The following is a 25,602-nucleotide window of genomic DNA, read 5'->3' on the forward strand; positions in this document are numbered from 1 at the left end:
CGAACGTGTCACGAGGCATCCTACGACATGCAGGGCCGAACTCACTGTTTTTAGCCCTTCAAAAACGGAGGGTAGGAACCCGCGAACTTGGAAACCAGAAGAACTGACCGCTAGGGAGAACTATTTATCACCATTATGGTTTCGAAGCAGCTTTGCTCTGGATCTCAGTTACGCGTTCAGGCGCTGGCGTGGGGTGTATTAATGCGCAGTGGCAATGCAATGGAAACTAATGTAAAGAACTCTGTAATCCAGTTGTGGCCGAGTTAGGGCTTACAGTAGTACGGTTCCAGCCAAATACATAGGCTGAGGTTTCTTAACGTTATATACAGGCTGGGCCATACAGATCACCACACACGGAATGCCAAGATAAGCTACGATATGCTAAGTAATGCCGAGCTATGTTGTGCTATGTCACGCTACACTATGCAAGACAAACGTTTAAAGATGGCGGGTTAATTGAAGAAGCCCTTGTCGTTGAAGATGAAGAAAGAAAAGGAAACAGAGACAGGACAATATTCTGTACGCATGAAATTGAAAAGTGAGTAAGTCATGGTGAATTGTGTCAAGCATTGCGTGGAAATGATGAAGAATTAAAAATGACTCTCGTCTAAATCAGGCACAATTTCATGAACTTCCCTCTATTACAGACGACGATATTACGAAAAACTGAATATGAAGTAACCAAATTATAGAAAGTAGGGTACCGGGCGAGTTGGCCTTGCGGTTAGGGTCGCGCGGCTGTGAGCTTGCATCCGAGAGATACTGGGTTCGAACCGCACTGTCGGCAGCCCTCAAGATGGTTTTCCCTGCTTTCTATTTTCACACCAGGCAAATTCTGGGGCTGTACCTTAATTAAGGCCACGGCCGATTCCTTCCCACTCCTAGCCCTTTCCTATCCCATTGTCGCCGTAAGAGCTATCTGTGTCGGTGCGACGTAAGCAAGATGTTGTAAGAAAGAAAAGAAAAAACTAGCAAGAATGTGGGGTAAAATGTATTTGAAAGTAATACATTATACGTACAATCAATTTCATTTATGTACTTGCCAACAATTGTCTTTCACGGTTATCTTTAATCATTGGACGGACAAGGATACTTTTGTATCTCTTCAATCAGTCTTCCTTCCTTTCGTCCTCCCTCCGTGATAATTAATAAACCAGAAACAATTAAGTTATAAAATAGCTACTGTATTGAGGTAGTTCACGAAAGCCACACATGCTAGATGCTGGGAAAAGAGTGATTGCGCGCATGCGCGAAGCCAGCTAAGGCTATGAAAATGGCTTCCTTGGCGATCTGTAAAGTTTAGCTTGGCGTTGCTTTGCTTATCGTTCTGATTGTGGTGACCTTAAGTCAGTTGTAAAACATGCGTTTGGTGCAATAATAATAAACAAATGAAAACACAAATTTATTACCAACACAGAAATATATGTAGAGTTCAAAGAAGCTATAAAAGATGTTCAAAGCGGTTTCCTTGCTGTTCCAAGCAAACATTGCAGCTTTTCAACACTGGTTTACAAATTGTGTCTCAAATCTTTCAGGATTATAGGTTTTCAATTTCTGAGTGGATTCGTTCCTTCAAATGCTGAACGTCACGAATCTTTAGTACACGCTTGATTGAAAAATCAATCGGCGTGATATCATGAAATCGTGGAGGCCATTCAGTAGTGCCCCATCTGCCAACCCATTCATCAAAGTTTTCATTTAGAAAGTCTCTCACAAAAGCTGCATAATGCAGGGGGTGCTCTATCTGTACATGTTCATAAAGTGGACTATTTTCCATTTCTAAAATCGCTTCTTGAAGCATATCTAGGTAATTTTCAGAAATTACAGAACCGTTAAGAAATAAGTCTCGCTCGGTCCACCGCTGAAAATCCCTGCCCGCACACACACACACACGCCCGCGCGCGCTAGGTGAATATAAGAATAGAATATTCCCATCCCCTAGTTCAGGATTACCTGTCACTGAGGAGAGATCACTATTTTATTGGAATTCGTTAAATTCGATACATGCATTACATTATCCTCTTTGACAATTACTACACTAAATAAAACTTATAACTTATTTTGTCCTAGACTAAAGATGCTGTATTGTCTAAGACAACATGTATCTTTGCTTAGCTTATTTAACGCTTACTTTTGTGTCACAAGTCTCACAACATGCCTTACTTGACGTCTGAATTATGATTAGAGGATAATGACCCGACAATACAACAATTTATATACTATTATATTTTATATTTGAGTATATTTAACCTATTAGTAATTATACAGTCGAACCTCGATATCTCGAACATTCATCACTCGAATTTTCATTATTTCGAAGTAACTTAAATTTCCCAGCCGTTTGCCCTATCCTTCACGTGCATTTATTTCTCTATTACTCGAAATTCGATTACACGAATTTCTCGATTTCTCGAAGCAAACATTTCCTCCCTTGAAGAAAAAAGTACTCTGTAACTCGAATTTTATGCAACAATAACTGTTCAAATAAAGAAAGGTGTGCAGTGATGCTGGGAACCAAAAAACTAAAACTTCTAATGATCGTAAAATCGGCGAGGCCTAGTTGTTTCTCGGGTGTGAATTAATTACCGGTCAGGTACGAAAGCAACCACCGAAATCGCGAATGGCAAACACCATTTACGAATCTCGGGTGAGTGTTATTCACGAGAAGGTTCAACGTAAAGGGAGGAAGGGTTAACAGTAAGACACAAAGCAGATTACCGGATTTTTTCCAAAGGTGTTAACGGAGGTATGTGTCTTGTTTCACTACTGTACGTACTGTACCCTGTTAGTATAATAAGGGTTATAATTACCTCCAGGAAGTGGACTGAAAAATGGCTACAAGGAAGATAATCTCAGTGTACCTTGCCTGGCCTTTGCCGACGACCTTACCTTATCAGCCAACAACATAGAAGAAGCTACCCACCAGCTACAGAGCCTCTATACCATAGCAGCTAAAACCGGTTTGAGGGCCAATATAGAGAAAACTGAGTTCATGACTAACATAAAGGGAGTCCCACCTAATATGCCAATGGAAAACACCACCATTCGTAAGGTTCCTGTAGTGAAGTACCTAGGGGAGTGGATTTCAGCAACCGAGAATGAGACATTACCAATAGACAGCAAATGCACCAAGTTGGAAAGGATCTACCATAGCTGTGAGAGCATCTATACATCCAAGTGCCTCTCTAAGAACCTTAAACTCCAACATTACAATTCAGTAGTAAGACCGTCCGTACTGTACCCCTCTGAGTGCCTTCTGATGAACAGAAAATGTCCACTGAGGAAGCTAGAGCTCAAGGAACGAAAAATACTAAGCAGGATTTTAGGACCAATAAGAGAAGGGGATGGTACTTACAGGATAAGGCACAACAAGGAGATCTATGACCTTCAAGAAGACATAGTTACATCCATGAGGAAGAGGCGATTGACTTTCTATGAACATTTGACTCGTATGGGTAATTACAGACTTACCAGCAATATCTTTACCACTGCAGGCAGAGGGAAAGCGTCCAAAAATAAATGGATCACCACAGTGAAGTCCGACTTAGAACAGCTGGGGATTTCAGAACAAACCATACAGGATCGTGTATTATTCCTGCAGTTGACCTTTCAAGGTGTCTTTCCAGAGTCTCTCACCAGCAGACAGACTACAGGCACCACCCGACCGAAGGAAAGGAAACAAGCACACAGCCAGAAGATAAAAGCTTTCTGGGCGAAGAAAAAACATAATCTCCATACAAGGAGTCGAAACGAGCCCCGTGGTCCTCAGTAGGCCGGAACGACAAGAAGGAGAATAAGAAGAAGAAGAAGGGTTATAATTAAAGTGATCCCATAAAATAGTTTGTATATTTTTAAATACTGTTAAAAATGTATTTATATATATAAAAGCAAGTCGGACTGGAGCGATATATATACATTATAAATATATAAAAATGAAAATAGACGTGAATTAATGAGGCACTTCCAGAAATCTCAGAAATTTTAAACTTGGTACTGGAAAAGCTGATAACCCCAGGATCCCTATAAAAATCGAAAATTCTCAAAATACCCTTAAGAGGGCATGCTGGAGGGCTTCAAATTTTGGGCTCAGCATAAGAACGCAGTCGTATACTTTATCCAAAGCGACAACTTATAGGTTTCGTGGACTTAAAAAATTTTCAGGAATTTTTATAATTTTTATCCCCCTTCTCCCCAGTCAAGAGGGCGGCACATTCTGCCAGACGAGCTAGAAAATTGAAATTTGGCTAAATTTTAGCTTCTAACCGACGGAAAATTTCCAGGATATTTACATTTTTCTTTTTTTACCCCCAAAGATATAGAAATATAGAGGCAATTTAATGACTATGCAGACATTACTTTTGAGGTATTTCTTGGCTAAACGTTAAGTCGTATCACAAAATGGAGGCACAATCTCAGTTCAATTTGGAGTGATCTACAACTTTGGTCCTATAACTTTTTGTCTACCCAAAGTGTCACGCTCCAGGACACTGCCCTTCAGGCGGTAAAGGTGGGATCCCTCGCTGAGTCCGAGGGAAGAACCAACTATAGATGGTGAACGGATTAAGAAGGAAGGAAAGAAAGAAAGAAAGAAAGAAAGAAAGAAAGAAAGAAAGAAAGAAAGAAAGAAGGGGCAAGATACTTTACAATGGTGTGTTTCAGTGTCCATTGAAAGTGGTAAGGAAAAGACAAAGTAATAAACAGTTGTTGTTGTTGTTGTTGTTTGTTGTTGTGTTTGGCTCACCAGTGCATAGCCTGGTATGCTTTAGCCCTCCCTACCAGACTATCCTGTCCTAACCTACTACATGTGTTCTAATCTGCTTGTCATATGCATACCTTGGTCTACCCCTACAGTTCTTACCACCCACACTTCCCTCATAAACCAACTGCTCAAGTCCTGGGTGTCTTAAGATGTGCCCTATGATTCTGTCTCTTCTTCTGGTCAAATTTTGCCAAGTCGATCTCCTCTCGAAAATTCGATTCAGTATATCTTCTTTCGTGATTCGATCTATCCATCTCACAAACAAAATTCCTTTGTAATGCAACAATCTAAAAGCTTCTATTCTCTTTCTTACTGACCTAGTTATCGTCCATGTTTCACTTCTCTACAATGTCACACTTTAAAAGAAAGTCTTCAAAAACATCGTACCGATCCCTATATCAGTGTTCGAACTGAGCAAGGCCTTCCTTGCTCGTGTTAGTCTGCATTTTGTGCCTTCCTTACTTTTGTCATCGCTTGTTATTGTACAACCCAAGTACCTACATTTAAGACGTCTTTTCCTAATCTAATATTTACCGCATCACCGGAATTCGATCAACGAAATAAAGACGTAGTCGTCTTATTCAAAAGGTGAGTAATTACACCTTAGAAGCCAACTGGGTGAAGTGGAACATACGTTAGATACTCAATTCAATGGAATTTTATTTGGTCAATGAGAACTACACTAACAGAGCAATAGCGTCATAATAGGAAAGATAACTTACCTGACTTTTATACAACCAGATAATAAATAAATAAATAAATAAATAAATAAATAAATAAATAAATAAATAAATAAATAAATAAATAAATAAATAAATAAGGAATTTGGTAAAATAACTAAAGATCCTGAGAAAAATCATGGGTCCCTTTAAAGAGCAGGGTGAATACAGAATCATGCATAACAATCAGCTTTACCGACATTTAGAGAGCGTAACATCAGCCACGAGGAAAAGAGATTTATTTTCTATAGTCACATAGTCAGAATGGACAACAAGAGACTGACCTCAAGATTGTTGAATACCATTTCTAGAAGGAAGGGGACAAATGCTAAATGAACGAAACTGGTTCGAAAAGCCCTAGAATTAAACAAAAAAATGATTCCAAGAATATATTCATCAGGGATACATATAGAATGCTCATCAGAATATTTGACATTCTGCAGACGCTGACAGCTAAACCACTACGTCCTGCAGTGGGAGTGAAGTTGACTCAGGAAAGGAAAGCAACCCGTAGTACAAAGATGAAGGAACACTGGACTAACCTCACCATAGTTAGGAATTACGTGGTCCAAGGGGCATCAACAAAACAAGAAGAAATAAGGCGTACTTATTGCAACACCCTCGTTTTCGACTGTTATTATGAACCCTGCTGTGTATCTAGGTTTAGTCATGACGTAAGCACTACCCTTTGTTGAAATACGACCCGAGGCGCCGGTCGATATTAATTCGCTCCAGTTAATGCACTTACTTTGGCGTATTACCGTACATTACGCGAGCCATAAGCCTGACGAATCGATGTGCGCTAATCATGTCTCCAGCGCCCTCTTTAATTTCGAGCCCCTTTCATTCCTTTGATTACTTTTCCTCAGTTTTAAAACGCTTATGAAATTCACGGATTGAGAACTGAATGAGCATTAATACAAATATGATAAGAAATGTAATTAGAGGCTTTACACAGAGGAAGTGGCGTTCCATTTATGGAGGGAATTATCCCCAGTCCGTCTGCTCCTAAGAAGATTAACTTGGAGATCACCTTATTCTGAACTCGAGGAGAAGGGATTAGTTGCGCGTCTTGCAGCAGGTATTACCGCGGGATGGAACAACACACCGAGCTTGTGATGAAACACTTACACACAATAGACCACGGCCAGTTAATGTTGTGCACAAACACGTACTCTTCATCCTTGCGCTGCCAGGGCTTATAATGTAAAACAAAAACAAAAACTTTTCTACCTATTCATTACTATTTATTGTAACCTGAAAGGAAAGTTACATATCATCAGTCTAAATCATTAAAGTTAAGGCAAGATATAAATTATAATAGATAAAGCCCTTTACTTCATCAATGAATTCCTATTTTCAATATAAATAAATTAAGTACTCTAAACCACCTTCTTCATTTTTCTCCAAATTCCTTCTAGCTATCACCCACCATTCCACATCCCTCAGCCCCACATTAGGCTACACTATTCCTCCCTTCTCTTCCTCACCCAATCTACAACTCAGCTCTATTCTCTTTATTTGTTTCTGCTCCTTCAACTTTTTGAAGGTTCCATACTGAAAACATGAAAGCTCATTTAATAATAATAATCGCATGGCCTCAGCTACCGTGTGCAGAGATTTCAATTTGACGCCATCTGGCTGTCTCCTCGTCAATTTTGACACTAGATGGCAGGCCGAGTAAACCGAAACTCTCTTGGTAGTCTGTGGCTGAGATTTACTGAATTTTGTTACCAGAGATCTTCTACATGCCGACATCGTACGACATGGAGAGTGGAATGGACTCCTTTATTTAATTTAATTTAATTTCGCACAATGTGCATAATTAGAGGACATACTCTTAAGCATTTTCACAAAATTTTGTCAGAGATATTTATCTGCGCTTACATGTCATTACGTGATATCTGTCACATGGGTTATCATAAAGTTTGCATACGCATAGTTCATCCCGTTGGTGGTAGATGTCTCTCATGCAGATACGGTGGACTTTTTTCCGCCCTTAAAAAATCCGACTATCTCTGCCGGGTTTGAACCTGCTATCTTGGTATCTGGAGCCCGACACCCTACCACTGATCCACAGAGACAGCTAGCATCTCAACACTTTCCCAGCAACACTATTATGTTCACCCTTTTTTCTGCTGAACCGAATTCAGTGAGATTCTTCAAGCGCTAATATTTTAAGTGTTTGATCCGGTCTTTTGTGATGGAAATGAAAATCCTCAGCCTGTTTCCAGTCATTTGACCGGGTCAGGAATGGAATGAATGAATCCCCTATCTAGCGGCGAGTATAGGAATTGTGCCGGCTGCCGAAGCCTGTCGCACTCCTCTCGGGAAATGATTAATGAATGATAAATGAAATGAAATGATATTGGAGAGTGTCGCTAGAATATAAGATAACAGGGAAAACCGGAGTACCCAGAGAAAATCCTGTCCCGCCTCCGCTTTGTCCAGCACAAATCTCACATGGGTTGATCGGGATTTGAACCACCGGACCCAGGGGTGAGAGGCAGGTGCGCTGCCGCTTGAGCCACGAAGGCTCCTTTTGTGATATGCATTGTTCAAATTGGAGAACTTACACAAGACGTGTGATCGTGATAAAGTGTTTATCATTCAACTCTTTAATTATCTTGCACCGAATATCAACAACACACGCTTGCTTCATGAATCGTATGTAATCATGCCTCGCCTTAACTTTAATGATTTCGTCTTATGATGGTCTCTAGCAAGACTGAAAGTAGTTTCATCAAGTATGTGTAACTTTTTTAGCTTACAATAAATGGTATTGAATTGTATTATATTGTTCTTCAGTACCTACCAGTGCACCTTAAAAAATCCCCGAATTTTTCTTCCCGCTCTCGCGTTACTTCATTCCAGAGGCCGGGGACAATACGAGCAGCAGTCCTGTTTACTTCTTCCTGGACTTTATTGTTAATTTATGTGGTTTGGCACAGATCTCAATACTTGAAGTGCTTAAATATGTCTGTCTTAAGATTTCTCATTCACGGTCAATGTCGAGACCCTGCTCAGTGTCCAACAACTTCCTTGTCTTACGGCAGTGGAAGGCAACCTTTCGAATATTAAGAGCTATTTCCAAAATGCCTATTTTCATATTTAAATGTTCACCTTTTATTTATGATTTATTAGCTAAAAATTGTGAAGAAGCAAATTTGAAATGCAATCAGCATAGCACAAACAGTAATATTATAGAGATTTCAATACTTGAGTCCCAAATTTTGAAGTATATTACAAAATGAGCGTATCGTTAAGAACTGATTAATGAAGATATTGATGAAGTATGAACCTCAATCAAGTTGCCGGTTATACCCTGTGCCATATCTGGTCGAGTGGATGATGCCATAACTGCCTCACCCATACAGCTCATACTGTGATGTCTACGATGAGCTTCCGTACAGCGCACAACGTGATTGCCTCGTATACAGTAGTAATTGATCTGTTTGGTGCGTTTCACGGATGTAAAGGAGAGGGCGTGTAAGTCTCTGGTAAGAGCACAGTTAGAGTATGGCTCCAGCGTATGGGGAAGCAGGGCTATTTTTTCTGGGTGACTTCCGACGAAGGAGCCGTGTTACGAAAATGTGGCACACTTTGGGCTGGGAAGAATTGGGAATAAGGAGACGAGAGGCTTCGGGGTGTGTTTCGAGCTGCTAGTGGAGAGTTGGCGTGGAATGAGATAAGTAGAAGAACAAGGTTGAGTTGAGCTTTTCAAATGAGGAAAATATCAAAATATGAATGTAAAGTTGGAATTCAAGAGGACAGATTGGTCCAAATATTCATTTATAGGACGAAGAGTAAATGGAAGGGAAATGTTCGATGAATTTCCAAGTTCCTTGAAAGTCATTAAGAAAATGTTCGGTAAACAATTGATAGGAAATCTGCCACCTGCGTGGCGGCCCAAAACGCAGATCATTGATTGATTGACTGTTTTCTAATCAGTAGATTGCGTGCCAAGAGCGTGGGTTCAATTCCAAGCTATTGATGCTGATACGTCCCTCGGATGAGTGCGTTAGGCCTTGAGCAGACCCCTTCGTGTTTTTCGATAGGAGTAGTCTTTGTGCCGGCACCATATTTCAGACTCTCCCTATGGGGGAAGCGCTGTGACCTCCTCCTTGTAACCTAACCTCCACTTCTGGAGCGAGAAATGACACCGAGGTTCTCTCACTCTGCAGCAAAAGAAGTAACAGTTTAAATCCTGGGCCTAGAACTTACCACTCTACCCCATCAAATGCCGAGGTTACAGATGTTGCAGTCTTTTACCTTCCACCCCTCCAAGGGCTTTTATGACCTACACGAAACTATTCAAGGCTTGGATATTAAATGCTAAATTAGTAGTATTTCTTATAATATTTTCTTCCCATGGAACTGCTTGTTGTACACTTCTTGTTTTAGTAGTAGTAGTTGTTGTTGTTGTTCTGTAATTATGTTTTAATAATAATTTTGAGACTTTAAGGAATTTCCTTGATTTCCTGGTTTATTTTCTCTAGTTAATATATTATATCATATATTATTCTATCTTCGATTATGTCCTTGTATTTTCTTCTTCTTCTTCTCTTTATCTGTTTACCCCCGAGGGTCGCTTTTTCCCTCAGACTCAGCCAGGGATTCCACCCCTATCGCCTCAAGGGCAGTGTCCTGAATTTTCAGACTCTGGGTCGAGGGATACAACTGGGTAGCATGACCATTACCTCGCCCAGGCGACCTCACCTGCTATGCGAACAGGAGCCTTGCGGGGGGATGGGAAGATTGGAAGGGATAGACAAGGAAACGGAAAGGAAGCGCCGTGGCCTTACGTTAGGTTCCATCCCGGCATTTGCCTGGAGGAGAAGTGGAAAACCACTTCCAGGATGGCTGAGGTGGGAATCGACCCCCACCTCTACTCAGTTGACCTCCCGAGGCTGAGTGAACCCCGTTCTAATCCTCGTACCACTTTTCAAATTTCGTGGCAGAGCCGGGAATCGAACCCGGGCCTGCGGAGATGGCAGCTAATCACACTAACCACTACACCACAGAGGTGGTCCCCCCGTGTAATTTAACATCTGCAAGTTCTGCTGATGCAATAATAGTACGCTGCTGATATAGATTCGTCTGTCGTATGAAGGCATTAAGCCTTGAATAGTCCCATTGGTGTATTCGACAGTTGTTTATGTGTCGAAACCGGATTTCACCCTCTCCGTACCTCCTTAAAAGCATAACTATCTCACAACGAGACGCGCAGGCCGCCCATGGGTGTCAACTAGAAGGACATGTACGAGGCGAGCCGAACATGTCCTCAGACACTCCCGGCACTAAATGCCATTCGCTAAATCAATAAAACACCTGCCAACACGACGCTGCCGCTGGCGGCACTAAACTGATGCAAGTCACGATCGAAATGAGCTGCATGTTTCTGATGATAGACAAGCGAACATTTACACTAAATCACATTACACAACCGTTACATATTCTTGCCGGCCCCGCCGTGTAGCAGTAGCGTGGCTGCCTTTCAAACGAAGGCCCCGGGTTCGATTCTCGGCCAAGTCAGGGATTTTTACCTGGATCTAAGGGCTGGTTCGTGGTCCACGGAGCGTACGTGGTAAGATCTGAGGAGCTATCTGACGGTGAGATAGCGGCCCCGGTCTAGAAAGCCAAGAATAACGACGGAGAGGATTCGTTGTGCTGACCGCACGACACCTCGTAATCTGCAGGCCTTCGGGCTGAACAGCGGTCGCTTTGTGGGCCAAGCCCTTTGGGGCTGTTCCACCAAGCGGTTTGGTTTGGTTACATATCCCTATGTAGTTGCTGGTAACATTTACACCTCCAGGTAGTTTATCTCCAGTTTAGGTCCAGTAGATAGCAGATCGTTGTGTGGTACACTTGATGTGCAGTGTGTAGGGTGTTGACCGGAGAGAGTAATCCTGTAAGCCAGCACATTGCTCTTGCCTGAATGAAATGGTCGTGTGTATCACCTTCTGATCCCTGTCTCGTATCTCACCGCGCTCTGCCGACATCTTTTATATCTTCAAGCCGTAACAGCGCTGCGCTTATAAGATGGATAATGATATTTCTCCAGGTAACGCGCGGCTGGATGCGAAACGGAAGTGCGGAAGGCGAGGAAGATGGAACGATCCTACCTGAGTAAAGTGAGGTGTTCTTGTTCTCCCACGATTTATCGTCACATGGACACTCCCTGACACAAAGAAGACTCCGGGTACAAACACAATTGAAAGACAGGATCCACAACAGACCAGTCTTACTACAGACTAAGATTCATATCTCTTCAGTAATTTCCAATCCGCACCATTGCTGGAAAGTCACAAAGGGCAACTTCAACTTGTCTTTCCACTCCTCTGTAAATAATACGTGCTAAAATTTTGCATTAGTACCAAAATGTTTTCATTATTCCCCTGAAGGGGGAGGCGGGCCTCTTAGACGGTGGCACCGTCTCTCAGGCCAGGAGATTTGTTACGGAGAAGGTGAGAGGGTTGGCGGCCGTGGCCTTTACTAGGAACTGTCCCGGTTTCGTCTTAGTGCAGGAGAATAGGAAACCATTCTCAGGACAGCCGACCCCTCTCAGTCTCCCGAATGCAGAGCCGTGACCATCCCTCCTCTGTTCGGTTGATCAGTCAGAGTGCAAAGCTGGTGGACCATCCAAACTCACTCTGCAACCACCGATGACCCCAAGCCTGAGATACTAAACTAATGATGCGGTAGTTTTCACACTTGTGACAACGTGCTTTCTTGGGAATAGTTATGACAGCATTCTGTCCAAAATCTGACGCCACTTCTCCAGTATCATGCATCTTAATAGGTTAATGACCAGAATTATTATTTTAAGAAATGCACATAAGTTGTGTATATAAGTTACATACGTTTTGGAAATACATTTTATACCCCGAATTTTGAATGCACACATTTCAATTAAGCACAGAAGTCTACCAGGGGTATTACTAGTTTTTTACAAGTGGTCATGGCGGTAACGATCACACAACTCACATACACAGTTATTCCTGGGATAGTGAAAATGCTTGTTCTTGCATACTTTGTTGTGGTACCCATGCACAGCTGTTGAGCTCACCAGGTGTCGGAGGTCTTCATTTCTGCTGGTCCCAACCAAATTTCTCTTCGTTTCTTTTGTCTTTCAAGGAGCAGTTTATTCGAGCGGTCGGTAGATGGAAGTCTCATACGCAGTTCTTCTATAAAGAACGGTTCCTTCGCGAGCTCGTACATTAGCCTCGACTTTGTGTGTTTCGAAACACCTAGAGCGGGTTTCAAGAATCTTGATTTAACTACTTCCAAAGTCATTAGATCTTTCAGACTTAACGTATCCAAAATAATATATAATTCCGTAAGTTGCGATGGAAACTATTTTTGCGTGAAATAAGGGCATAGTGGATATTAAAGATAATCTGGAAATTTTTTTGATGTCAAAAAATGCTTTTGTGGCAAATGCTGCACTGGATTTCGCGTGCATTCTGAAACATTTGTCGGTGGTTTGCAGAGTCACTCCCATGTATTTGAAGCTGTTGACTGTCGCAAGATGTTTTGGTCCTAGATATAGCCTGTCCTCGGCAGCTTCTCGACCTCCGTTGCGGAATATCATCTGTACAGTTTCATTTCGGTGTTAATTTCCATTTTGTTTTCCTGTGCCAACTTCTCAAGTAGGTTTATAGCTCTTAGCAGATTGTGGGTGGAGTTAGATCCAATTACCATGTCTTCCGCATATATGTAGATTTTTATATCTTCATTCCGGAGGTGCACATGGTCCTGAGGTTCACTAAGCCTACACCAAAAATGAGTACCAGGTTAATTCCTGGGATCAAAGGCGTCCAGGCGTAGAGCTAACCACTCTACCCCATCAAGTGCCGAGGTTACGGATAGTGGAAGCCTTTACCTACCACCCCTCCAAGGGCCTTCATAGTCTGTACGGAGATGAAAATTTATATCTTCCGTCTCTTGTCCAATCATCTGTACAACATCGTATGTGGCGACATTAAAGAGTAAGGGGCTCAATGGGTCTCCCTGTAGGACGCCGTTGGTCTGAGTTACATTTTTCGATGTGGTTACTCCATCTGTGATCTGAATAAGATTGGCTGTCATCATGTTATGGATCAGCGCGGTGAACTTATCTTTTCGTTTTATTGATTCCAGCTTTGTGATTAGGATTCGTCTGTTTAGTGTATTGAAAGCTTTGGTATAATCTAACGAAGATTACATGGAGTTTTCCTTGAGGATGCCTTAATACATCTTCTGTATCGTCAAATAAACTGTTAATTGCGTGGAGAGTGCAACTTGCCTTTTCGGAAACCAAATTGTTCTTCCGGAATCCTCCATACTTCTGGCATGTTGTCCTCTTTTAAGCATAGGTTTAACACATCTGTGACCGCTTGAAGTAGTAAGCTAACTGAGCCTTTGATATGTTCATTATACACTGACTGACAGAGCAAATGCAACACCAAGGAGGAGTGGTTCGAAAGGGATGAAAGTTGGGGAAAAAACAGAGACGGCACGGACGAATAATTGATGTTTATTTCAAACCGATATGCAGGTTACACAATGCGCACGGCATCGACTCAGTAGGATGTAGGACCACCGCGAGCGGCGATGCACGCAGAAACACGTCGAGGTACAGAGTCAATAAGAGTACGGATGGTGTCCTGAGGGATGGTTCTCCATTCTCTGTCAACCATTTGCCACAGTTGGTCGTCCGTACGAGGCTGGGGCAGAGTTTGCAAACGGCGTCCAATGAGATCCCACACGTGTTCGATTGGTGAGAGATCCGGAGAGTACGCTGGCCACGGAAGCATCTGTACACCTCGTAGAGCCTGTTGGGAGATGCGAGCAGTGTGTGGGCGGGCATTATCCTGCTGAAACAGAGCATTGGGGAGCCCCTGAAGGTACGGGAGTGCCACCGGCCGCAGCACATGCTGCACGTAGCGGTGGGCATTTAACGTGCCTTGAATACGCACTAGAGGTGACGTGGAATCATACGCAATAGCGCCCCAAACCATGATGCCGCGTTGTCTAGCGGTAGGGCGCTCCACAGTTACGGCCGGATTTGACTTTCTCCACGCCGACGCCACACTCGTCTGCGGTGACTATCACTGACAGAACAGAAGCGTGACTCATCGGAGAACACGACGTTCCGCCATTCACTCATCCAAGTCGCTCTAGCCCGGCACCATGCCAGGCGTGCACGTCTATGCTGTGGAGTCAATGGTAGTCTTCTGAACGGACGCCGGGAGTGCAGGCCTCCTTCAACCAATCGACGGGAAATTGTTCTGGTCGATATTGGAACAGCCAGGGTGTCTTGCACATGCTGAAGAATGGCGGTTGACGTGGCGTGCGGGGCTGCCACCGCTTGGCGGCGGATGCGCCGATCCTCGCGTGCTGACGTCACTCGGGCTGCGCCTGGACCCCTCGCACGTGCCACATGTCCCTGCGCCAACCATCTTCGCCACAGGCGCTGCACCGTGGACACATCCCTATGGGCATCGGCTGCGATTTGACGAAGCGACCAACCTGCCCTTCTCAGCCCGATCACCATACCCCTCGTAAAGTCGTCTGTCTGCTGGAAATGCCTCCGTTGACGGCGGCCTGGCATTCTTAGCTATACACGTGTCCTGTGGCAAACGACAACACGTTCTACAATGACTGTCGGCTGAGAAATCACGGTACGAAGTGGGCCATTCGCCAACGCCGTGTCCCATTTATCGTTCGCTACGTGCTCAGCACAGCGGCGCATTTCACATCATGAGCATACCTCAGTGACGTCAGTCTACCCTGCAATTGGCATAAAGTTCTGACCACTCCTTCTTGGTGTTGCATTTGCTCTGTCAGTCAGAGTATATGCCGCCGGGACCTGGTGCCATCTTGTATTTTAGAGATGTTATTGTCTCGTATACCTGTTCTGTCGTGAAGGGTTCAGTTTCCGCTAGGCATGTCTTCACATTGATCGATTCATATGCGGTGTTGGTTTTATCAATGTTGAGAATGTTGTTGAAATGTTCTTCCCAAACTCTTTTGTTATTGCTCTGAGGTTTCCGTGCCTTCAGTGCCACGTACGCGTCCTTTCTGGATTCTTCCACCATATTTGTTGCTCCTTTTCCATGTGTCCTTTTTTTAAATCCCCAATGGATTTTTATATTCTTTTCTGATTTGACCAGAATTATAATCTGTAAAACTAGCGTGTACTAGCCATTGGATCCATAAATGAAAATCCACAGCCTGGAATGGAATGAATGAAGCCCCCATCGAGGAATACTTTCGCACTCCTCTCGAGCAATTAATGACTGACGTATGAAATGATATTGGAAAGTGTTTCTGGAATGAATGATGACAGGGAAAACCGGAGTACCCGGAGGAAAACCTGTCCTGCCTCCGCTTTGTCCAGCACATGGAGTGACAGGGATTTGAACTACGGAAGCCAGCGGTGACCGGCAGGCGCGCTGCTGCATGAGTCACGGAGACTCTCGATAGATAAATAAATAAATAAATAAATAAATAAATAAATAAATAAATAAATAAATAAATAAATAAATAAATAAATAAATAAATAAATAAATAAATAAATAAATACACCTAGAAACAAAGTATAGGAAAGTCAAGAAGTGAGATAAATTTAAATATCTTGGTGAATGGATCCAGCCGAATGGGCTTGATAAAGAAGCAAATAAAGGAAAGGCCAGAAAGATGGAGTTAGCCTATATATTAGTACAAAATATGAAATGGCGTATGGCGTTTAGTGTCGGGAGTGTCCGAGGATAAGTTCGGCTCGCCAGATGCAGGTCTTTCGATTTGACACCCGTAGGCGACCTGGGCGTCAAGATGAGGATGAAATGATGATGAAGACGACACATACACCCAGCCCCAGTGCCAGAGAATTTAACCAATTAAGGTTAAAATTCCCGACCCTGCCGGGAATCGAACCCAGGACTCCTGTGGGCAAAGGCCAGCACGCTAACCATTCAGCCATGGAGCCGGGCACTATATTAGTACAGAATAGATACAATAAAAGAACGATATCTTACAGGGCAAAGATTAGACACTATACCGTGGTTATCAAGCCGGAGGAACTTTACAGTTCAGAATGTCTGATACTGAATAAGAAAGGGGAAAGGGATGAGCTAGAAAATAAAAAAAGAAAAATCTTGAGAAAGATCGTATGATCCTAAGAAAAGAATGAAAAAGTAAGGATTGTACACTACCGCTCATTAATTTCAATACACCCTGGTATTTGAGATTTAAAACACAAATCAAACGTTATTTATCACAAAAGATAATTATATTAACTTACACATATATAATACAATCACAATCATTATATTTTACTTCCATCAAAGTCTCCTCCTTTGGATTTAATGACTGCCTCACAAACTCGAGGCAAGCGGTCAATCAGTTTCTGTAGGTATGGTGAATCTATATGATTCCACACATCCTTAACAATATTCCAGAGATATTCCTTGCTGGATATATTAACTTCCCTGATACGTATGTCCACTTCATCCCAGACCATTTCAATGGGATTACACTCGGGCCTTTGGGACGGCCATACCATATCTTTCAGTACTTTATGTTTTTCCTTTGATGCAATGTAGTTCGTACAGTATTCTGACCGATGTTCTGGGTCATTATCCTGTTGTAAGGTGAACCCTTTCCCTATTAAGCGCAATCCACTCGGTACTGCATGATACTGAAGTATGCGGTGGTACTGCTTCTGATCCATACATCCTTCTATTTTCATAATGTCGCCAACTCTATCTCCGGCAAAACATCCACAAACCATAATAGAACCTCCGCCGTGTTTAACTGTAGGTAGAACACACTCCTGGGCTACCCTTTCCCCTACAAATCGGCGAACAGATATTCTCCTTCTGGTTCCAAAATTCTCGAACTTCGATTCATCGGTGAATAACACCTTCGTCCACTTTTCCGATGTCCAATTACGATGTTTTCTAGCCCATTCAAGTCTCTTCTGTTTATTTATGGGCCTTAGAAGGGGTTTTCTTGCTATGACACATCATTTCAAGCCGGCTTCAATCAGTCTCCTTTTTACTGTTGCAACATATATTTTTGTCGTATTCATTTTTACCAATTCTGCACGAATTTGGGGCGCTGTTTGGAATCTATTCCTCTTACTGGTAATTCTGATATATTTATTATCACTTTTAGGTGTTTCACGAGGTCGTCCTGGTCGTGGTATATCCTTATTGCTACCTGTTGTCTTCTGGCGGTGAAGGGTGTATAGGGTGTATTGCACTCTCCTATGGACTCAGTACACTGTTTCGCAATTTGGCGAAGAGAGAAACCTGCTGGGCTAAGTGCTACAATTGCAGCACGTTTTTCTATGGATATCTCCACTCGTGGGATGTGCACACTTCAACTGTCACGAAGGAACTGACATGCAGGAACCACATGTTATGTATCGTGGCAATGTTTGCCGTTCGCTGCAGATATCACATCACTACAGGGAACAACACAGATGCACCAAATGCGGCGTCCGTCGGCAAATACGTAAACAAACATATCCGATAGGTACACAACATTGGTTGTTGGGTGCTATTGTATCTCGATGACCACAAACAAAAATCATGTCATGTGTACAACTGTTGTACTATTCCTTTGCTTCCTCAACCGCACCCACGGTATTAGACCTTATCTACAGAGAACGAGATGTCAATTATTGGGTGTATTGAAATTAATGAGCGGTAGTGTACATGGAGGAATAGGAGAAATGAAGATGTACTGTATACAGGCAGACAGAGGAGACTGAAGTCTTACGGGCACCTCACAAGAATGAACGAGAGTCAACTAACGGCATCATCAAATTAAAATCAACTGCTAAATGGGTAGAAGAAAGAAGAAAAGACATGAAGGAAGTCGGCGTCAATCCAAAAGAAATCTTTATTAGAAATATGTTTCGAGCTAACTGATAAATCCAAGGGGTTCCAGGAAAAGCAAAATGAAAAATCCAAGAACATGTGGTCAGAGGAAAGGAAGAGGAACCACAGAGAAATGATGAAGAAGTTCAAGGAGAAGAGAAAGGACTAACCAGCAAGTCAACTGTTTACCGTCGTCCAAAGTAGGCCAAAATGGAAGAAAGAATAATAATAAGAAAATAAATAAGTGCAAAATGGAGTGTTTGTCCAAGCCGTGTCCCGTTTCTCTACGGGATCGGATATGTGGCGGATTTTTATGACCGGATGCCCTTCCTGACGTCAACCTCATCAGATGGTGGTGGTGGTGGTGGTGGTGATTATTGTTTTAAGAGGAAGTACAACTAGGCAACCATCCTCTATATAGCACTAATCAGAGGGAAAAATGGAAGGGATCCGACACTTCGAAAAATGAAGATATCGGCCAAAGGAAGACAAGGGCCACGTAGGGCGTGAAAATGAAAGACTCCCTACCCCTCGCAAACCTAATAGCATCGGGGTCGGAAAAGAACAAGAGTTGACCAAGGGACGTCAGATAGGATAGATGAAAGTGAGGAGCCTGGCACAAGTAAGTGGAAGCAATGCCAGGACTCAGCTAAGGGCCCCGTGGTCGCCAACCCACGCTCCAAAGATCAGAGCCCCTGGGGCCCCTTTTAGTCGCCTCTTACGACAGGCAGGGGATACCGTGGGTGTTATTCTACCGCCCCCATCCACAGGGGGAACACTAATCAGAGGGAAAGATGGAAGGGATCCGACACTTCGAAAAATGAAGATGTCGGCCAAAGGAAGACAAGGGCCACGAAGGGCGTGAAAATGAAAGACTCCCTAGCCCTCGCAAACCTAATAGCGTCGGGGTCGGAAAAGAACAAGAGTTGACCAAGGGAGGTCGGATAGGATAGATGAAAGTGAGGAGCCTGGCACAAGTAAGTGGAAGCAATGCCGGGACTCAGCTGAGTGCCCCGTGGTCGCCAACCCACGCTCCAAAGTTCAGAGCCCCTGGGGCAAACCTCATCAGAGGGCTTAATGAGTTGGAATGAATGACGTGATATACGTTAATGGAAAGGAAGACGGTGAAACCCGGTGACGGCACGTATCCTACTCCGCTCGACTAGCACAAGGGGTCTGCTCAAGGCTTAACGTCTCCATCCGACAGACGAACAACCATCAGCAGAGTCATATGCCCTCAGTCCTCATGAGCACTAGGAGAGCTTTCGAATTATATCCAGATTTTTGCGCGCAATCTAGTGATTAGAAATTGTATACCACCACCTCCCCTACCCTGCCAGCCAACATTCTGATGGTAACATTGTTTTCGACCCACGGGACTCCAACCGACTAACCTCAGAGTCACACCCTTTAAACTTCAACGCCTTAACGATCATGGCTATCAGGCGGGCGAAGTGCAACATTGAGTATCGGTAAGTAATTATAATAAAATTGCATGACTATAAATCAAATCAAATACGAGTAATTCATATCATATACATAGAACAAAACTTTCAGCAAGGGAATGCACAGTTCCCCTTACGTCTTGCTTTTGCAGTGAACATTAACAAAGCAGTGGGTCAAAGTTTTAACTTCTTCTTCTTTATCTGGTTACCCTCCAAGGGTCGGCTTTTCCCTCGGACTCAGCGGGGGATCCCACCTCTACCGCCCAAAGAGCAGTCTCCTGGAGCTTCAGACTCTGGGTCGGGGATAAAACTGAGGAGGAGGACCAGTACCTCGTCCAAGCGGTCTCACCTGCTATGCTGAACAGCGGCGTTGCGGGAGGAGAAATGGGAAACCACGGAAAACCACTTCGAGGATGGCTGACGTTCGAATCGAATCCACCTTTACTGAGTTGGACACTAACTCAAGCATACGAAAAGAATATTGACGTATTGGAAGTGTGAATCAACAGAAGGCTGGTGAAAATATCACGTGACCAACGCCGCAGTTTCACAGAGGTTCGGCCACATCAAAGAACTGTTGAACACAGACAAAGAAGGAAAGTTAGAGGTAGTTGGTATAAGTGAAGTACGTTGGCAGGAAGAACAAGATTTTTGGTCAGGCGACTACCGAATTATCAACACAAAATCAAACAGGGGAAATGCAGGAGTTGGTTTAATAATGAATAACAAAATAGGGCAGCGGGTAAGCTACTACTACGAGCATAGTGAAAGAATTATTGTCGTCAAGATAGACACCACCACAATAGTGCAGGTCTATATGCCTACTAGTTCAGCGGATGATGAAAGCGAAAGAATATATGAGCAGATAGAAGATTTAATACAATACGTAAAAGGTGACGAGAATCTAATTGTGATGGGAGACTGGAATGCAGAGGTAGGCCGAGGAAGAGAAGGTAGTACAGTAGGAGAATTTGGATTGGGACAAAGGAACGAAAGAGGAAGTCGGCTGGTTGAATTCTGCACTGATCATAATTTAGTCCTTTCCAATACTTGGTTCAAACACCACAAACGACGGCTGTATACGTGGACGGGACCTGGAGACACTGGAAGGTATCAAATAGACTTCATTATGATTTCTTCAATTTCTTCAACTTCAGATGGCATTTCATGACCAACAAGTGGATGCCGTTATGCATCACTAGACCAAGCGCCAAAAGTTGGTTGCGAGATAATCGCGTTTAAATTTGGTTCTATGTGTAAATTCGGGCGAACATTATTTTACTAAATATGGTATTACTGGTGTTGTAGGATAATAGATTGTACCTTCTCACCAAATTTCAACATTTTTATAATCGCACTACATAGATTTTCTTCAAGAAATGGCGCTTAGTCTACTGATGCAATTTAAGGTTTTTCTCAAGTGCGAATAATGTATCACGATGCTACACCAATAACACCTAACTGTTGAATATCTACTGAGTAAAACTTCAAAAAAATACAACGTGGCGGCAGCCATGATTAAAAACTGAATCTCCTACTGTCTGGAAAGGCCCGCTAAGTGCTTGATCCACCACGAGCCGCGCCACAACTCCGGTACATTATTCAAGTTTTAGATGGATAAATTCTAGAAGGGAAGCTATTCTCTAAAGTCGTTGCTATAACGACTTACTGATTTTAGGAATTTCAACTTATTTGAGTCAAATACAAATGGTAAGACATGAGCCATTCTAGTCTATACAATTTTTAATGGATTTTCCTTCACGATAGGCCTATTATATTCTGAGAGTACAGTATTGACGTGATATTTTTAAGCCTATGGGTAAGTTTTGTTCTGCTTGAGACATAAAATGTGATTAAAGATATTTTCTCCCATAAATACACACAAATCACTGGACAGGTAATAAGATTGTTGCTCTCAGTTCATTCAATCTCGAAATCAGGATCTCCATTAAATTCATCTACGTCATCCACGATCTGAGAATCTGCTTGAAGATTCTGGTAAAATTGTTTGGCATCTGTAGGTATTAGGTGCATCAGCGAACCAAAGTCTCTTAGTTTGGCTTCAGAGATAGGGTTTCCTTTTGGCCACAGAGGTATTAATGCCTGGTGAAATGGAACTCTACTTTCCCGTGGTCGTCCCTGTCTTGACTTATTTAGATTTACTTCCTGAGATTCACCATTCTAGAGAATGATTCTCAGACGCAACCTTCTTAGCAAGCTGCATTAGTAACATTGTCCTTCTCCTTACTTTTGGAAGTACTTGATACATCGCTGAATTTCGTCAGTTGATAAACCACTCAATGTATCAGCACGTAAAAATGTCAGCACTATCGAAAATGCGGGCTCCCACGCTGTCATCCGCGCGCAATGTGAGGAATGTGGCGCTTGATCCAATGATGCAGACTGGTACGTCGCATAGTCTACTGATGCAATTTACGTTTTTACTGATTTCCGCTTTGTCGCTTAGGTTTTCTGTTTACTAACAACTAACGGCCTCTTGTAATGCAGTGGGGAATTTTTTATAAATAGTTCAAGCCTTCCTCTACAAGATGGCGCTAAAATCTCAATTTTCATCAAATGGCGCTTAGTCTACTGATGCATAACGGCATCCAAGTTATGGTCAGAGTCCACGTCTGCTCCTAGGAAAGTTTTGCAATTCAACTCCTGGTTTCTGAATCCCTGCCTAATCATTTACGTCGCGGCCTATGCGAATGATTTGAGTATGTGCGCTATCTAATTGGGTTTTTACATGCTTATCTGTTTCCTCCTGCTTTGTTTTAAGTAAATTAACCTCATTACTTATTTTCTGAAAGTTAGTCTTAAAAGATTCATGGATGTTATCCTGAATAGAGGCTATTTTTGCTTGTGCCTGTGATAACTGACCATGAGCTTCTTTAAATTCTGCCTTTAAGCTTTCAACTTCCTTAATCAATTGATGTGAGGTGGGATATTAAGCTTTTAAGTCTTCAACTATTTGTAGTTTAAGGTCCTGTTTTACTGTTTCTAAGTCACGGGTGAGGCGTTCATTTATTTCCGTAAACTTAGAATTAATCTTCACATTGGTTTCTGAGAATCGTTTTTCAATCTCAGAACCAGCTTTAGTAAGCCTATGTTCCAAATTAGCATTAACTTCGGTAAACTTGGTATTAATTATTTTAGTTACTTGTGTGATACGACTTTCTAAGAAAGGAAAGAATGCAAAAAGGTGGGATCTAGACAAGTTGAAAGAAAAGAGTGTGAGGGATTGTTTCAAGGAACATGTTGCACAACGACTAAATGAAAAGGCTGAAGGAAACACTATAGAGGAAGAGTGGATAGTCATGAAAAATGAAGTCAATAGCGCTGCTGAAGAAATGTTAGGAAGGAAGAAAAGATCAACTAGGAATCAGTGGATAACTCAGAAGATACTAGACCTGATTGATGAACGACGAAAATACAAGAATGCTAGAAATGAAGAGGGCAGAAAAGAATACAGGCGATTAAAGAATCAAGTGGATAGAAAGTGCAAGGTAGCTAAGGAAGAATGGCTGAAGGAGAAGTGCAAGGCTGTCGAAGGCTGTATGGTCGTGGGAAAGGTAGATGCTGCATACAGGAAAATTGAGGAAACCTTTGGAGAAAGGAAATCTAGTTGTATGAATGTTAGGAGCTCAGATGGATGTTATATAATGTGTGTGTGTGTGACACAGTTGTTGGCTTAAATAATAAAGCTTTAGAAAATTCATAACGACCGGACATATTATCGATTCAATTCAGATTTCATTTCCATTCAGTTGGCAGTATTACCGGAACCGGGAGAGCTCTCCCTCCTTACTCCTCAACCGAGTACAAAAATCTATCACTAAAAAATGTGCGCATAATAGTTAAGTCTTATATTGAAAAACAAACGGCTTCCAGTCTGGCAGTGTCAAGAAGTTTTTTTTTTTTTGCTTTACGTCGCACCGACACAGATAGGTCTTATGGCGACGATGGGACAGGGAAGGTCTAGGAGTGGGAAGGAAGCGGCCGTGGCCTTAAATAAGGTACAGCCCCAGCATTTGCCTGGTGTGAAAATGGGAAACCACGGAAAACCATCTGCAGGGCTGCCGGTGTCAAGAAGTAACCGCCTACTGATTGCCTTGCGATATTATGCAAGGACAGTATTTCAGAATGTGATAAGGGTTCTCAAGTCTACAGTTTGTAAAGTAATGAGAAATGTCGCGTGGGCCATTGTAATAAGGGGAGAACAGTTCATAACTATGCCTCAGAACAATTCTCTACACATGATCTTTTTTTTTTTTCTCAATTCGAAAATTCCCTAATATTGTTGGTGCTATAGACCGTAGCCATATGAAAATTCAAAGCTCTGGTGGACATTTAAGTGGGATGTACCGAAAAATTTCTCTATGAATGTCCAGGCTGTATGTACCGCGAATGTGAAGATCACTGATGTTGTTGCAGTTCATGACAAAACTCACCACGGAACTTTTAGTGGCACTTCGTTTTACGAGGTGAGGAGCAAAGAGGGAGCGTCAACGATTCCGGTACGACTGCCAACTGAACGGAAATTAAATCTGAATTCAATCGATAGAGTGATCGATATAAATTTTCTAAACTTTTACTATCTAAAGCCCACAACAGCGTCACATATACGTAAATGTGTTTCTGTCTTGTATTTATTTATTTATTTATTCGTGTCAGAGGTACCAATATATACAAGAAAGAGATACTGAACATGAAAAATGTACATGAACAAGTTCATCGTATATACAGTGGTGGTCAAAATAATAGAGCCACCTGGCAAAGGTTTAGAATAAAGTGCAAATTTATTACTAGACATGTTTGTACTATGATGGAAACAAAATTTTACGTTGTACAGGAACCATTACAACAGATTCACATTGTACCACAGTCAGTTATAAGATAACACAACTGAAACTAATCAATAATATTCAAAATAATACCAGACCACAGGGTCAAAAAAATAGAGCCAATTGACACAAATATTTTGTACTTGATCTAAGTCTTATGAAATTTACAGGAACAGTCGTTTTTGCATAGGAGTGCATTAGTACTTCGTGGTGTAACCCTTATTTTTGAGGATTTCCCTGCACCTCTTACCCATAGAGTCGACTAAACGCCTGCATTCGTCGCTGCTGATCGCATACAAGGCTCTCTGGATTTCTTCCCAAAGTTTATCTAAAGACGTAGCTTTTGAGCGGTCAATTCTCTCGTCTACGATCTCCCATAAGTTCTCGATGGATGATGCGTCAGGGGATTGAGGTGGCCACTCTAATACTTCGATATGGTGATATTGAAAAAACTGCCTTATGATCCTTGCAGTATGCTTTGGATCGTTATCGTGCTGAAATTTCCATTTCAGCGGCATTTCCTCTTCAGCATAAGGCAGCATCACATTTGCTAAGATGTCGTTGTACATTTCTGCGTTCATTATGCCGTTGATACGGTGTATTGGACCAAGGCCATACCATGAAAAACATCCCCATACCGTAACATTTCCGCCACCGTATTTCACAGTTTTTAAAGTGTACTTGGGATTAAATTTCTGGTTTGGTGGGCAGCGCACATAGACTTTTCCGTCTGAGGCAAACCTATTATACTTGGATTCATCGGACCAAAGGATGTTCCTCCATCAAATATTGGGTTTGTGTTCATTTCTCCGGGCGAAGGCCAACCTTTTCCGAACATTAGCTTTTGAAACATGTGGCTCCTGTCTCGCAATGCGCCCATTCAGTTTTGCGGATCTCAGTCGTCTTTGAATCGTTGAAGTTGATGGTTGAACATCATTTTTGTCGCTAAACAAAATGGCT

The sequence above is a fragment of the Anabrus simplex genome, chromosome 9, assembly GCF_040414725.1.
Source record: "Anabrus simplex isolate iqAnaSimp1 chromosome 9, ASM4041472v1, whole genome shotgun sequence".
NCBI classification, from domain to species: domain Eukaryota; kingdom Metazoa; phylum Arthropoda; class Insecta; order Orthoptera; family Tettigoniidae; genus Anabrus; species Anabrus simplex.